General features: G+C 48.2%; 1 protein-coding gene across 2 annotated transcripts in view; it reads right to left on the bottom strand.

The window, feature by feature from the left end:
- ADGRG7 (adhesion G protein-coupled receptor G7) overlaps nucleotides 1-9,373 on the bottom strand; it is a 92,528-nt gene extending 83,155 nt beyond the window's left edge. The window contains exon 1 of one of the 2 annotated variants that reach the window (XM_068266173.1): nucleotides 9,233-9,373. The gene's annotated coding sequence lies outside the window, so the exon portion shown is untranslated. Of the gene's footprint in view, nucleotides 1-6,233; nucleotides 6,372-9,232 lie in introns of those variants that run through there. The other variant, XM_068266174.1, reaches the window with a different exon arrangement.
- Nucleotides 9,374-10,150: the final 777 nt, after the last annotated feature.

A 10,150-nucleotide genomic window follows, 5' to 3' on the forward strand; every position in this document is an offset into this window, starting at 1 on the left:
CCCAATGTGTTTTTTCAGTCGATTTTCCGTACGATCGATTTCTGATTCGATTTTCTGATTTGATTCTCTTATCTATTTCCATTCACTTCTATGAGAAATCGATCAGAAAAACAATCGAAAATAAGATCGGACATGTCATAAATGATCCATCAAACCATCTATCTAACACAAAATTGTATGGTGTATATTATAGCATTATACTACATGGAAGTAGTAAAATTGTCCAATCCAAATTGGATGTGTGCGCACCTTTAGGCCTGGAACCCACTAGAAATCACTGCAGTGCTTTAAAATCGCAGCAACGCTGTGTGCAGCAATTCCTAGTGCGATTACGATCACCAGTGCAGTTTCTAGGCTAAAATGCACCCAGGGCGAGGGTGTAAAAATTGCGCCCCCCCCCCCCCGAAGCAAGGTATGGGTGCCCACAGTGTAGGTTAGCCAGGTCTAGTTGCACTCAGTATAGATTCCCCCAGAATAGGTACCCCAGTATAGGTAGCCAGCTATAGGTCCCCCCAGTATAAGTAGCCAGGCATAGGTGAGTCAGTATAGTTGCCTCCGGTATAGGTTAGCCAGGTAGGTGCCTCCAGTATAGGTAGCCAGTATAGTTGCCCACAGTATAGGTTAGATAGGCAGGCGTCCCCGGTAAAGGTTAGATAGTTAGGTGCCCCCACTACAGGTTAGCTAGGTGGGTGCCTCTAATATAGGTAGCCAGAATAGTTGCCCCCCGCATAGGTTAGATAGGTAGATGCCCCCAGTATAGGTTAGTTAGGTAGGTGCCTCCAATATAGGTAGCCAGTATAGTTGTCACCTGTATAGACTAGCTAGGTAGGTAGGTGCCCCCAATACAGGTTAGATAAGTTAATGCTCCCTGTCACAGGAGCTCTAGTGGCTGACCGCACTTAGCCTTCTAAACGATGCCAGCGCACAGATCGTGCGAACTCTGGTCGCCGTCAATGCGCAGGAACCGTTAAGAATTGGCCGCGGACAAACCAGGAGGACGCCTGTGAGATACGGGTGATTACCACGTCACCTACTGGTTCAGAGTAAACTGCCACCACCGCGGTTACTATGGGACCGTGGGGCCCACTAACTGACTGACTAATCCTGCGAATAAAACGGTTAAACACACGATATTCTGTCTAGCCAACAACAAACAAACAGTAGCGTATCTTCAGAGACCCGGGATCAGTTCTGTGTGTGCTGATAAGCAGGGTAGCGGAAAGTGAATGACTTAGAGAAAGTCGTTTATTCACGCAATATAAATAATTAATATGTACAGACAATTTATTAAAAATCACAATTATTAAGACAGTAATAGCCAGTATGAAAAATAAAAGAAGGGAGAAAAAATACTTAGTTCCTGGAAAGATGTCCTTATTGTGGGAAGAATCATAAAGTTCTTGGTTTCAAAGTCCAGAGTTCAGACCAGGTGGATGCCAGCATATCCTCAAGCTGGCATCTCATGAGTTCAAGATGTTTCAGTGTGGAGGACCCTGAGTTTGGCTCCTCTGCCATTCTTATGCCCCTGATTCAGTAGGAGGAAGTGAGGGCGGGCCCACACACCCCCTTAGAACATGAGATGAGTCCTGCCCTTGTCCTGTAGACCAGAAATCATGCCTTAACCATATATGGGCTCTATCTCACAGAACCGTACAGGTCAGGGCAGATTTACTAATATTTTCAGGTCTGCCTCGATGTACCCAGCAGTCTGATACCAAACATGAGGGGTGGGACCCCTGTGGTACCATTAGGGCACTGTTGAACTGCCTAACGGGCAGTCTTTACCTCAGAAGGTTCTGAAATGTTCTCAGAACCAACGCCAGGCAGGGCCCTACCTGCTCTGTTAGTTTGGAGGGTCTGCCAGCCTGGCAACACAGAAAATATGATACATATAGCAGTTTATGGAATATGAGAGACCCCTGGGATTTATACCAGGTCATTCCCAGGCAAAGGTTCTTTGAAGTTGGCAGCAGCAAGCCACATGTCGGCTCCCTGCTGGGAAAAGGAGTCGGAGTGTCTGAGTTTCCTCACTCTAAATTGGTTCTGTCATGGTGTTTGTCACCTTATACCTGATGGATGGGCCATCAGCACAGCTTGAAGCCAGGGACTCTCTGGGCCCAGGCTCATTAGCATATCAAAAGGGCCAACCAGCATTTAGGCTGGGGCTCTCTCTCTGCTGAGAAAAGACTGCAGCTGCCCCTACACACTCAACCCGGATTGTACCGTTTTGAAGCGCAATCGATGCAGGGAATCGAGTGCGATTGCTTTTTCTTCACGGTCGTCCAGGACGCGCCTGCGTCCCCGCAATCGTCCGTGACACTCCCACTATAGGTTAGATAGGAAGGTGCCCCCCAGTATAGGTTAGGAAGGTGCCCCCCAGTATAGGTTAGATAGGTAGCTGCCCCCCAGTATAGGTTAGATAGGTAGCTGCCCCCCAGTATAGGTTAGATAGGTAGGTGCCCCCCAGTATAGGTTAGATAGGTAGCTGCCCCCCAGTATAGGTTAGATTAGGTAGCTGCCCCCTCAGTATAGGTTAGATTAGGTAGGTGCCCCCCAGTATAGGTTAGATTAGGTAGGTGCCCCCCAGGATAGGTTAGATAGGTAGGTGCCCCCCAGGATATGTTAGATAGGTAGCTGCCCCAGTATAGGTTAGGTAGGTGCCCCCCATGATGGAGGGGGGAGCCGCAGCCGCGGGGAGGGCAGCCCGACCTCTCCCTCCCTCTCCCCGGGCCGCCCTCCATGCGATCCCCCCTCGGACGGAGTGCAGAGTAATGCGCAGGGAAGCGCTACAGAAAACTACTCACCTCGCTGGCTCCAAGCGCTGCTCTCTCGCCGCCAGTCTCATCTCTCTGCCTACACGCTGATACACACACACGCTGCTAAACAGGAAGCAGCGTGTGTGTGTATCAGCGTGTAGGCAGAGAGAGGAGACTGGCGGCGAGAGAGCAGCGCTTGGAGCCAGCGAGGTGAGTAGTTTTCTGTAGCGCTTCCCTGCGCATTACTCTGCACTCCGTCCGAGGGGCGATCGCATGGAGGGCGGCCCGGGGAGAGGGAGGGAGAGGTCGGGCTGCCCTCTCTGCGGCTGCGGCTCCCCCCTCCATCACAGCGCCCCCCTCCCAGCAGCGCCCCGGGCGGCGGCACGCCCCGCACGGGGGTAGAAACGGCCATGACGATCACATTTCCAGGCGCTTAGAAGCGCTGTACAATAAACTGTACAGTGCTTCCGGGTTAGAGATTTTTTTTTTAAAAGAAACTTTATTATACTTACCGGGTGTCGCATGTCCAGCTTCCGTCCGTAGCCCCGCCCCTAAAGGAAGAGGTCATAGGTGATTCTCAAATCAGAGAAGCGCATGTAACCTCTTCCTTTAGGGGGGCGGGGCTACAGACAGATGCAGGAAATCTGGACACCTGGTAAGTATAATAAAGTTTATTTAAATTGTAATTACTCGGCCCCCCAAAGCGCTGCAAAATCGCTTATATAGTGAGCATTGAGCGCTCAAAATGCTTCATGTCCTGCGACTGCAATTACCCCTAATCTCAATCGCACTAGTGGGTTTCCCACTACTCCCTTTGGTACTTATCCGTTAGCCGGGCGCATCCGGCAGGTGGCGCTGTTGTTGCTAATTTCAATCACAAAACTGTGAATGTAAACGCCGGATGCGCCCGGCTAAACTGTATGTAATGCGCCTGGCTAACTGAATGTAAACGCCGTAGGTGGCAACAATATGTATATTAAAGAAGAGAGTTAATTAACCTGCTGGTCGGTCTGGACGAGCTCAGCTCGTCCAGTACCGCCGGAGCCTGCCGCTCAGGCCCTGCTGGGCCGATTTGGCTGAAATAAAAAGCAGCACACGCAGCCGGCACTTTGCCAGCCGCGTGTGCTGCCTGATCGCCGCCGCTCTGCGGCGATCCGCCGCGAGCAGCGGCGAAAGAGGGTCCCCCCAGCCGCCTGAGCCCAGCGTAGCCGGAACAAAAAGTTCCGGCCAGCGCTAAGGGCTGGATCGGAGGCGGCTGACGTCGGCTGACGTCGATGACGTCACTCCGCTCGTCGCTATGGCGACGATGTAAGCAAAACAAGGAAGGCCGCTCATTGCGGCCTTCCTTGTTTATTCTGGGCGCCGGAGGCGATCGGAAGAACGCCTCCGGAGCGCCCTCTAGTGGGCTTTCATGCAGCCAACTTTCAGTTGGCTGCATGAAATAGTTTTTTTTTTATTTAAAAAAAACCCTCCCGCAGCCACCCTGGCGATCTTAATAGAACGCCAGGCAGGTTAAATGACAAATAAGCCGGCGGCAATGTGACAGATCAAGCCGCCGGCTTGCTTCGTGTCTCGCTCTCCTCCCCCCTTTCACTCTTTCGTATAGAGCCCTGGGGAGGGGACTCGTGTCCCCCCAGAGTCGTTCGTCGCAATAAAACAAGCAGGATTCCCTGCCGCGACGAACGACTCTGGGGGGACACGCATGTCCCCCCCCCCCCCCCCCCAGGGCTCTATACGAGAGAGGGCAAGGGGGGAGGAGAGCGAGACACGAAGCAAGCCGGCGGCTTGATCTGTCACATTGCCGCCGGCTTATTTGTCATTTAATTAACTCTCTTCTTTAACCACTTCTGTACCACTATGGGTTTTGCTGATCGGTGCTGCGTGGGCTCTCCAGCCCGCAGCACCGATCAGATAGCAGCCAGGCCGATCAGACTTCCCCCCTTTTTTCCCCACTAGGGGGATGTCCTGCTGGGGGGGTCTGATCGCCGCCGGCTGCTTGCGCTTGCGTGGGGGGCTCTTCAAAGCCCCCCTCCGCAGCGCTTCCTGGCCTCCTTCCCCTTCCCTCCCTCTCCCTCCCCCTGTGAGCGGCGCAGGACGGATTTCCGTCCTGCGCCTGATGGGATAGGCTTTAGCCTATCAGATGCCGGCGATCCCCGGCCAATCAGAGGCCGGGGATCGCCGATCTCCTCTACGGCGCTGCTGCGCAGCAGCGCCGTATACATGTAAACACCGGGGAAGATTTTCACCGTGTGTTTACATTTACAGGGTGTTCACGGAGACACCCTCCGTGAACTGACATGGAACGGCCGCTCATTCCGTTTCCATGGAATACACTTCAAGATTCAGGGGCGTACATATACACACCGAGAACCCGGAAGTGGTTAATATACATAGTTACCACCTACGGCGTTTACATTCAGTTAGCCGGGCCCATTACATACAGTTTAGCCGGGCGCATCCGGCGTTTACATTCACAGTTTTGTGATTGAAATTAGCAACAACAGTGCCACCTGCCGGATGCGCCCGGCTAACGGATAAGTACCCTCCCTTTCATTGGCAAAGTGTTTTTGGGAATCGCCGGCATTTGTTGGCGATGTCAAAAACGCCCTAGTGGGTCCCAGCTCTCAGGGGCCATTCACACTTGCAAGTGCAAATTCTGCTTATGTACGAATGTGTGTTTGCAATTTTTTGGGCATTGCTTCAATGTACTTTGGGTGTTTTTTTGCAAAGTTTATGGCGTTTGTATGTGATTTTTCAATTTGCAATTTTTCAGTGCAGATCCGACTGCAGTGAATGTTGCGGAACCCAGAAGATTTTTCTGTGCCTACCAATGAAGATGATTTACAAATCACAAATTTGCTTTGCACACAAATGCACTAAAATTGTGATGTCCTTAAAATACACCACAAGTGTCTCGATAGTGATTTTGGAAAATAGTGAATTGCTTGCTATTTCAAATAGCACATTATTGTGTGTGATTGCTTGTCTGTGGCTGTATTGTTCTATGTGTATGGCTGCTTGCACGTGTGACATGCTTTGCGTGCGACTGCTCGTTGGTATTGTTCTATGTGTATTGCTAGGTACAAACAATACAATTTTCTGAGATTTACTGTCAGATCGACTATTTCCAACAGGTCTGATACCATTTCCGATCAACTTTCCATTCACTCCTATGGAAAATCGATCAGAAATCAGACCTGTTAGAAATAGTCGATCTTTGACAGTAAATCTGTCAGAAAATTGTATGGTGTGTACCTAGCATACACTAATAGGCACATGTGAATTGCTTTGTGTGATTGCTTTTATTGAACTGATACTATCATTTTTTTACAGTTTGTACATAGACTGGTATTATCACAGTCATCCTGCACACACACTGACACATCTGCAGCTCAGTGCAGCTGTCATAACTTTAGCACTAGTAGCCATCCCTCATGTTTAAAAGTTTCCCAGCATTGCAAGAGTTATTCTCCTTGCCTGGCCAGTTCCCGCCTCCTGGACTCCCCAGCACCAGGTCTGCACTTTGTGGGCTTCTCCCTTAGCAGAGCATGGGGCTTCCTGTCCTCCCCAAAATGGCGCCCAGGCTCACTGAGCAACCCGAGCAGCAGATGGACCTCTAGTGTCTGCTGTGGTGGGCGGGGCTGTGAGGGACGCTGGGAAGAAGACGGGCAGAGTTAGGGAATAGGGAGGGACTGAGGGAAAGCTCTGGAAGGGGAGGGAGGGGTTGTGGGTGCGCTGTTGGGATACAGAGGAGAGAAAGCAGCTATAGAGCAGATAGAAGGGAATGAGACGTGAGATTCAGCAGCAAGCTTATATCCAGGCAGGGCTGTATTAGTAACTAGAGAGGAGGGTCATATGTAGAAGGGAGGTGATGTTATGTGTGTGAGAGATAGGAGAGAGCAGCAGCCATTTTGTGGTGAGGGGATTATAGGACATAGCAGCTTATAGTATATAGTACATGGGGTTACAGCCAGGGGGGCGTTAATAAGCTGCAGATAGGTGTAGTATTGGGATTGTAATGATCTCATCTGTTAGATCAGGGCAGAATCAGTCAGAAGCCTCATAATCACAGCTTAGTTTCCTTGCGACATCATCTTGTATTGAAAACACTATTTTTCAGAAGCTTTTGCTTTCTGTAGCGTTTTTTTTTAAAGAGAGTCTGAAGCGAGAATAAATCTCGCTTCAGACCTCATAGATAGCAGGGCATGTGTGCCCCTGCTAAACCGCCGCTATCGCGCCGCTAAACGGGGGTCCCTTCACCCCCAAATCCCCCTGGTGCAGCCGGGGAGCGCTTCCGCATTGGGGCAGGGCTAACCGCCGCAGCCCTGCCTCATGCGCGTCTATCAGACGCGTACCTCCGCCTCTCCCCCGCCCCTCTGTCTTCCTTCACTGAGAGGGGCCGGGGAGAGGCGGCGATGCGCGTCTGATAGACGCGACTAGAGGCAGGCAGACCCCCGTTTAGCAGCGTAATAGCGGCGTTTTAGCAGGGGCATGCATGCTCTGAAGCAAGATTTATTCTCGCTTCAGAGTCTGGTTTTTGCTACCTTTGCTTTGTGCTGAAGTGAAGTTAATAAGTTACCTGGGGCTTCCACCAGCCCCCTGCAGACACCCTGTGCCTGCCTGGGACAAACAGGTCATCTGGTGCCCTGCAGCCAGCCAGTTTCAGACGCTGAAAACAAAATTGGCTGGCTGCGTGGACCGGAGGATCGGTTTGGCGCGGACACAGGATGTCTGCAGGGGGCTGGTGGAAGCCCCCAGGTAAGAAACTTTTTTTTTTACTTGGTTAAAGGACTTGCGAGGTGTAAATTATGAAAGTTAACTACCTATTGTGATTTATCATCCTTAGGGGACACCACCCATGCGCCCACCCCTTCCCGGTCCATTCCGCCGTGTTTTTTATAACTCCCCAGCTCTGGAGGGGTCCCTGGGGTCCTCTTCAGCTGCCCTAATTAACATGGCCGCCTGTTCATGCTGCACAGTTTCATTACTGCAAGTGCGGCTGCGCAGCTCTAAGTCCTCTTCTAGCTCTGACCTTGTTCCCGGCGGTCTCGTGGACGTGAAGTACGCAAGACCGCCGGGAACAAGGTCAGAGCTGGAGGAGGACTCGGCTGCGCAGTCGCGCTTGCGCCTATGAGAACTGTGCAGCAGGACCAGGCAGCCATGGTAATTGGGGCAGCTGAAGATGACCCAAGGGATCGGGTCGTGACCCCACCAGAGCTGGGGATTTATAAAAAAAAAAAACCAGCGGAATGGACCGGGGGATGCGGATGTCGTACCCTAAGAAAAGTTAAGGTATTTAACTTTTTTAATAATTTTCGCCTCATAAGTCCTTTTAAGGTTCACTTTGAACTCAGCTAAGCTTTTTAAAGCTCTCTATTTTTTTTCGCTAGCAAGTTTTAAGGCAGTGTTCTAGTGTACTCATGTGTGAATGCTTGAACACTGCATGTGCTGGACTTTTTTTAATCGCATAAAAAAATCTGAATTGCATGTAAGATTGTATCCAGTGTAAAAGAGCTCTTAAGGTGCCCATACACTCGTCAGATTGGCAGCAGACAGATAAGAAATGCATCTGATGATCTATCTGATGCGTTTTTAGAACATTTTTTACCAGGATAGAATTCCAATAGATTTCAGTTTGAAATCTGTTGAAATTCGATCTGATGGCATTTTTTTGCCATCAGATTTCCATTAAGGCCAATGCAAACTGATAAGCAATCTCATCAGATCGACCTAAATTTTCCACCCTGCTAGTTCGATGGAAATCCATCGAAATCGATCGAAATCGGCCGTCGATCGGTCGATTGGCCAACCGATTTGCGATCGATCGATCGATCGATCGACCGCGATCGATCGGTCGGCCAGAAAATCGGCTGAGTGTATGGGCTGCTTAATAGTGATTTTTTTTCCCCCATGCGTGAATCTGCATTTTTTTTCTTTTTATGCAAATCTGTTTTTTTTCCTGTGCATACTGATGCGGTTAATTTACATTAAACTGTATTGAATGTTTGTTTTTATGTGAAAAGCATGATTTTTTTTTCTATTTGATTTACAGTGAATAACACAACACAAAAAAATGCAGTAAAATATGCTGTTATTGAAATATATTGTTTTGTGTGGATTTGTGTTTGTCGCACAGCAAATTTTGACATGTGTGAAGAGGTCTTTTACATTTCAAAGGCCCAGAAGTCCTTTTAGGGTTACTTTATTGAATGTAATAGAAGAAGAGATGGGCTTAAAGGGGGGACACGATCTTACTGGGGAAAAGGAGAGAACGTGGAAGAAGGGTGGTAGGCCACTTCCTGAATGTGAGTGACCACTTCCAAAACAAACCCATAAATACACCAAGGCTTAAAGGGGCACTACAGGGAAAAACTGAAACATTTGAAATATGTGCAAACTTATACAAATAAGAAGTATATTTTTTCCAGAGTAAAATTAGCCATAAATTACTTTTCTCCTATAATGCTGTCACTTACAGTAGGCAGTAGAAATCTGACAGAAGTGACAGGTTTTGGACTAGTCCATCTCTTCATAGGGGATTCTCAGCAAGGCTTTTACTCTTTATAAAGATATTCCCTAAAAAGGATTAAAAAAAAAATGATGCTGGCCAGCCTCCCTGATCGCTACACAGTTTTTTGGCAGTTGGACAGAGCAACTGCCATTCACAAAGTGCTTTTTAAAATAAATATATCCCTGAGAATCCACTTCTGTCAGATTTCTACTACCTACTGTAAGTGACAGCAACATAGGAGAAACGTAATTTATGGCTCATTTTACTCTGGAAAAAATGTACTTCTTATTTGTATATGTTTGCACATATTTTAAATTTTAGAGTTTTTCGCTGTAGTGCCCCTTTAATACCTGGAAACTGTGACCACACTGAGTTTGCAAACCAATAACATGCAGAGTTTGTGCTTACTACTTTAATGTTTAATAAAAAAGTGAGTGATATTAACACAGTGTGTGGGTGCATAAGCTTGCAATTTTTTTTTACTGGTATTTAGTTCCACATAGTGCATAAAAAAACTGCCTATAATTATGGCATGCATTTCTATATAGTGCATCAGTTAAATAAAAAAAAAAAAAAATTCTAATCAATTTTTTTCTGATCTTTCAATTGTTCATGATTGGTGAAAAATTGAACATACCGGTAGGTGTGTGGTACATTGGTCAGATTTTTGAATTTGTTCATATCAGTCAGAAAATTGATTGCTATTCTTCTTGAATTGAACAGATATTTAAAACATTGTATAATGAGGGGCCACCTTTACTACACTCACCTAAAGGATTATTAGGAACCGCATACTAATACTGTGTTTGACCCCCTTTCGCTTTCAGAACTGCCTTAATTCTACGTCGCATTGATTCAACAAGGTGCTGAAAGCATTCTTTAG

Source organism: Hyperolius riggenbachi, chromosome 2 (genome assembly GCF_040937935.1).
Source record: "Hyperolius riggenbachi isolate aHypRig1 chromosome 2, aHypRig1.pri, whole genome shotgun sequence".
NCBI classification, from domain to species: Eukaryota; Metazoa; Chordata; class Amphibia; order Anura; family Hyperoliidae; genus Hyperolius; species Hyperolius riggenbachi.